Source organism: Arachis hypogaea, chromosome 11 (assembly GCF_003086295.3).
Source record: "Arachis hypogaea cultivar Tifrunner chromosome 11, arahy.Tifrunner.gnm2.J5K5, whole genome shotgun sequence".
In the NCBI taxonomy this organism is placed as follows: Eukaryota; Viridiplantae; Streptophyta; class Magnoliopsida; order Fabales; family Fabaceae; genus Arachis; species Arachis hypogaea.
Window position 1 is genome coordinate 91435341 of NC_092046.1, and position 6307 is coordinate 91441647.

At 36.8% G+C, this 6307-nt stretch overlaps 1 non-coding gene across 1 annotated transcript; it reads left to right on the forward strand.

Moving 5' to 3' along the window:
- The first annotated feature begins 392 nt into the window (after positions 1-392).
- Positions 393-500, forward strand: LOC112725052 (small nucleolar RNA R71). Its single transcript, XR_003164183.1, has one exon. It is a non-coding gene; the product is annotated as a small nucleolar RNA R71 (small nucleolar RNA).
- Positions 501-6307: the final 5807 nt, after the last annotated feature.

The following is a 6307-nucleotide window of genomic DNA, read 5'->3' on the forward strand; positions in this document are numbered from 1 at the left end:
TCTCCAATGTAATTCACCTCTTCCATTGCTGGGTTCTCAGGATCATAAGCTTCTTCTTCAGAGGAAGCTTCCTTAGTACTGCCTATTGCTGCTTGCATTCCAGACAGACTCTGAGAAATCATATTGACTTGTTGGGTCAATAATTTATTCTGAGCCAGTATGGCATTCAGAGTATCAATCTCAAGAACTCCCTTCTTCTGAGTTATCCCATTATTCACAGGATTCCTTTTAGAAGTGTACATGAATTGGTTATTTGCAACCATTTCAATGAGTTCCTGAGCTTCTGCAGGCGTCTTCTTCAGATGAAGAGATCCTTCAGTAGAGCTATCCAATGACATCTTGGATAGTTCAGACAGACCATCATAGAAAGTTCCTATGATGCTCCATTCAGAAAGCATGTCAGAAGGACATCTTCTGATCAATTGCTTGTATCTTTCCCAAGCTTCATAGAGGGATTCTCCTTCCTTCTGTCTGAAGGTTTGGACTTCCACTCTAAGCTTGCTCAATTTTTGAGGTGGAAAGAATTTTGCCAAGAAGGCATTGACTAGCTTTTCCCAAGACTTCAGGCTTTCTTTAGGTTGTGAGTCCAACCATGTCCTAGCTCTGTCTCTTACAACAAAAGGAAAAAGCATAAGTCTATAGACTTCAGGGTCAACCCCATTGGTCTTGACAGTGTCACAGATTTGCAAGAATTCAGCTAAGAACTGATGAGGATCTTCCAATGGAAGTCCATGAAACTTGCAATTCTGTTGCATTAGAGAAACTAATTGAGGCTTAAACTCAAAGTTGTTTGCTCCAATGGCAGGGATTGAGATGCTTCTCCCATAGAAGTCGGGAGTAGGTGCAGTAAAGTCACCAAGCACCTTCCTTGCATTGTTGGCATTGTTGTTTTCGGTTGCCATGGTTTCTTCTTCCTTGAAGAGCTCTGTTAGGCCCTCTAAAGAGAATTGTGCTTTAGCTTCTCTTAGCTTTCTCTTCAAGGTCCTTTCAGGTTCAGGATCAGCTTGAACAAGTATGCCTTTATCTTTGCTTCTGCTCATATGAAAGAGAAGAGAACAAGAAAGTAGGGAATCCTCTATGTCACAGTATAGAGATTCTTTGAGGTGTCAGAGGAAAAGAAGAATAGAAGGAGGAGGTAGATGGAAGAGAATTCGAACATATAAAGAAGGAGGAAGTTCGAATTGCACCTTGAGGAAGAGTGTTAGTCCTTTAAATAGAAGGATGTGAGAAGAAGGGAAGAATTTTCGAAAATAAAGTAAAAGATTCTGAAATAATTAAAAGAGATTTTGAAAAATTTGATTGATGATTTTCGAAAACTAAGATTGGGAAAGAAATAAAGTTATTTTTGAAAAAGATTTTGAAATTAGAAATTTAAAAAGATATGATTGAAAGTTAATTTTGAAAAAGATGTGATTGAAAAGATATGATTGAAAATCAATTTAGAAAAAAAGGTTTTTTTAAAATTAAAGTTGATTACTTGACTAATAAGAAATTATAAGATATGATTCTTAAATTTAAAATTTGATCCTTTCTTAATAGGCAAGTAATAACTTGAAAATTTTGAAGTAAATCATTAATTTTAGCAAGGATTTTCGAAAATAGTAATAAATAAAAAATGAAAAAAAATTGATTTTGAAGAGATATGATTGAAAAGATATGATTTGATTTTGAAAAATTATGAAGATTTGAAAAAAATCTAAATTAAAAACAAAATCTTCCCTCTAGTGTCATCCTGGCGTTAAACGCCCAAAATCCTACCTTTTTGGGCGTTAAACGCCCAGCCAGGTACCTTGGCTGGCGTTTAAACGCCAGTTTTCCTTCTTCACTGGGCATTACGCCCAGCTTTTTCTGTTTGATTCCTCTGCTGAATGTTCTGAATCTTCAATTCTCTATATTATTAGCTTGAAAAGACATAGTTTTGAAAATATTTTTGAATTTTTGATGATGAGAAACAATAAAAAATGCAACTAAGATCAAATGAACAATGCATGCAAGACACCAAACTTAGAAATTTTGTATTAGAGGCTTTAACAAATTGAGAATGCATAAGAAAAACAACAAAACAAATAAAACAGGAGAATTTAAAGATCAGAGCACTGAAATCATCAAGAACAACTTGAAGATCAATGAAGAACAATATGTATAAATTCGAAAAAATGCAAGAAGAAGAAAGTCATGCAATTGACACCAAACTTAAAAATTGATACTAGACTCAAACAAGAAACATAAAATATTTTTGATTTTTATGATTTTATAGATTTTTTTGTGATTTTCGAAACTTATATGGAAAAAGAAAATAAAGAGATTCAAAACTTTTAATAAGAATTCCAGGATTCATGCAATGTTAGTCTAAAGCTTCAGTCTAAAAAGATTAGACATGGTTGGCCAAGCTTCAGCAGGACATTACATTCAGCAGCTAAATTGATGAGAATCAATCAGCTTTTGTAATGATCAGAACATCACCTTGAAACTCTAGAATTCATTCTTAAAAATTCTGAAAAGTACCTAATCTAAGCAACAAGATGAACCGTCAGTTATGCAAACTCGAACAATCCCCGGCAACGGCGCCAAAAACTTGGTATGCAAAATTGTGATCATCAACAATGGCGCCAAAGGACTTGGAGCTCTTAAACGTGAATCACACTTTGTCACAATTTCGCCCAACTAACCAGCAAGTGCACTGGGTCGTCCAAGTAATACCTTACGTGAGTAAGGGTCGATCCCACGGAGACTGTCGGCCTGAAGCAAGCTATGGTCACCTTGTAAATCTCAGTCAGGCTAATTCAGATGATGATGGAGAATTGATAATTAAAAGATGAATAAAATATAAAATAAAGATAGAGATACTTATGTAATTCTTTGGTTGGAATTTCAAATAAGCGTATGAAGATGCTTTGTTCCTCCTGAACCTTTGCTTTCCTATTGCCTTCTTCCAATCATTCATACTCCTTTCCATGGCAAGCTTTATGTTGGGCATCATCGTTGTCAATGGCTACTTCTCGTCCTCTCAGTGAAAACGTTCCAAATGCGCTGTCACCGCACGGCTAATCATCTGTCGGTTCTCGATCATGTCGGAATAGGATTCATTGATCCTTTTGCGTCTGTCACACGCCCCACGATCGCGAGTTTGAAGCTCGTCACAGTCATCCCTTCCCAGATCCTACTCAGAATACCACAGACAAGGTTTAGACGTTCCGGATCTCAGGATTGGCCGCCATAATTCTAGCCTATACCACGAAGGTTCCAATCTTAGATTAGAAACCCAAGAGATACGCATTCAAGCCATTGCTAGTAGAACAGAGGTGGTTGTCAGGCACATGTTCATAGGTGAGAATAATGATGAGTGTCACGGATCATCACATCCATCAAGTTGAAGAACGAATGAATATCTTGGAGAAGAAATAGACTTGAGTTGAATAGAAAAACAATAGCACTTTGTATTAATTCTTGAAGAACAGCAGAGCTCCACACCTTAATCTATGGTGTGTAGAAACTCCACCGTTGAAAATACATAAGAACAAGGTTCAGGCATGGCCATGAGGCCAGCCTCCCAAAACGTGATGAGGTCTATCAAAAGTATGAGTAAAAGATTAAAATACAATAGCAAAAGGTCCTATTTATAGAAAACTAGTAGCCTAGGGTTTACAGAAATCAGTAATTAATGCAGAAATCTTCTTCCGGATCCACTTGGTATGTGCTTGGGCTGAGCATTGAAGCTTTCATGTGTAGAGACTTTTCTTGGAGTTAAACGCCAGCTTTTGTGCCAGTTTGGGAGTTTAACTCCAGCTTTTGTGCCAATTTTGGAGTTAAACGCCAGAATTCTTGAGCTGACTTGGAACGCCAGTTTGGGCCATTAAATCTCGGGCAAAGTATCAACTATTATATATTTCTGGAAAGCCCAGGATGTCTACTTTCTAACGCAATTAAGAGCGTGCCAATTGGGCTTCTGTTGCTCCAGAAAATCCACTTTGAGTGCAGGGAGGTCAGTATCCAACAGCATCTGCGGTCCTTTTTTCAGCCTCTGAATCAGATTTTTGCTCAGGTCCCTCAATTTCAGCCAGAAAATACCTGAAATCACAGAAAAATACACAAACTCATAGTAAAGTCCAGAAAAGTAAATTTTAAATAAAAACTAATAAAAATATAATAAAAACTATTTAAAATATACTAAAAACATACTAAAAACAATGCCAAAAAGCGTATAAATTATCCGCTCATCACGTGCGCGTTGATACCAATTTTTCAATTCCCAATTTTGGATTTGCCTGAAAACGCTCAGTAAGCCACGATAGCGTTCTCTTTGCAAATGAGCACTGATGGTGAAATAGAGCACTCTTCCTTGATTTAGTCATGGGCCATGCTTTTAAAAGCGTGGCCTAAGGCTCCAAAGTGTGCCCAAACTCCAAAATATTCCCCAGAATCTCCCTTTTCTCCTTTTTAGCTTATTTTGTGCTTTGTGCTTCTTTTTCTATTTATTTTCTACAAAATTTATAAAATTAAAAGATCAAAGAAATATACCATTTAAACACAAAAGTATTCAATATTTAAGCACTAATCATTAATTTCTTGTATGAAAAAGCATAGAAAAATATGACATGATGACATGTCATCAAGGTGTCCTCCTAACATGCTCTCAGAATGGTCTATCCTAGGAGTTTTCTATAATGGTCTGTCTGAGATGTCCAAAATATCATTGGACAGCTCTGCAGGTGGATCACTCCACTTGAAGAAAACACCTGCAGAAGCTAGAGAACTCATTGAGATGGTTGCAAATAATCAATTCATGTACACCTCTGAGAGAAATCCTGTATACCAGGGGATGATGAATGGAAAATTGATGGTCTAGAATTCACAAATGAATTCTCGTTGCAAGTATAGTTTCTAAACCAGCAATAATCCTTTCATACAAAAGATTGTTTGTCACAAGTACAAACCCCTAAAATTAATAACCGAAGTATTCAAACCTCGGGTTGTTCTCCCTAGGAATTACGATAAAGTGTTCTTGTTATTGGTTATGAGGTATGTTTGGGGTTTTTGAACTAAGAGACAAGAAAAGTAAATGGCAATGAAAATACACTAGCAACTAGAAAAGCTCTTGGCAAGGAACGAGAACTAGAAGTCCTATCCTAGTTATCCTCCTCAATTGTGACAACAATTATCCATTGCTCCCACTTAGTTAACCTCTAACCATGGAGGAAAGTCAAGTGGATGAATTAATTTGATTCCTCAAGTCCTAATAAACTCCTATGAAAAGACTAACTTTAGAGGCATTCAAATTAACTAGCAACTTCTAATCTTCAATCAATCAAAGGCATTAGATAACTCAAGAGTCACTAATTACTCTACCTAGGCCAAGAGGAACAAAATCTATGCTAAAATCCAACCAAGCATTTTATCAAACACATGGAAGGCATAAAAGGAAAGTAAAATGAGTTAAGCAATTCAACAATAAAGGAACATGAATCATAAATTGCATTAAAAGAGAAATAGAAGAAATAAAAGTGCATCAACATAAAAGTAAAGAATTACAAGAATTAAATGCTAAACTAGAGAGAGAAAAGGTAGAAGAAGAAGAATTACAAAAGGAAAATTAAATCAAACCATGAAATTAACCTAGATCTAACCTAATCCTAATTCTAGAGAGAAGTGAGAGCTTCTCTCTCTAGAAACTAACTTTCCCTCCAAAACTTAAACTAAACTAAACTAGTGTCACTAGACATGTGATTCCCCTTCAGTCCTTGGGTTAAATAGCATCAGAGATGAGTTGGATTTGGGCCTGGGAAGCCCAGAAATTGCCCCCAACGGATTAGCTTTAAGTGAGTCACGTGCGAGCATCGACGCGTACGCGCACGTCATGCGTACGCGTCGCTTGACAATTTTCCATCCATTCGTACGCGTCATGTACGCATACGCGTCACCATGCGACCTCATCATTTCACGATTGCGCATCTGCTGCACGTGCGCGTTGTTGAACTCATCCCAAATCCTTGCTTTTCCATGATTTCTCCACTTTGCATGCTTTTCTCTTCTTTCCTTTAATCCATTCCTAGCCTTTTCAACCTGAAATCACTAACACACACATCAAGGCATCTAGTGGAATCAAAGGTGAATCAAAATTGGCAATTAAGGGCCTAAAAAGCATGTTTTCACACTTAAGCACAAATTAGGAGCCAATCATAAAACCATGCTATTTCATCGAATAAATATGCGTAAAAGGTCATAAAATCTCCTAAATTAAGCACAAGATAAACCCTACAAATGGGGTTTATCAGGGGACCTCTCAGAAGAAAGGAGTTCTTGAAGTTGA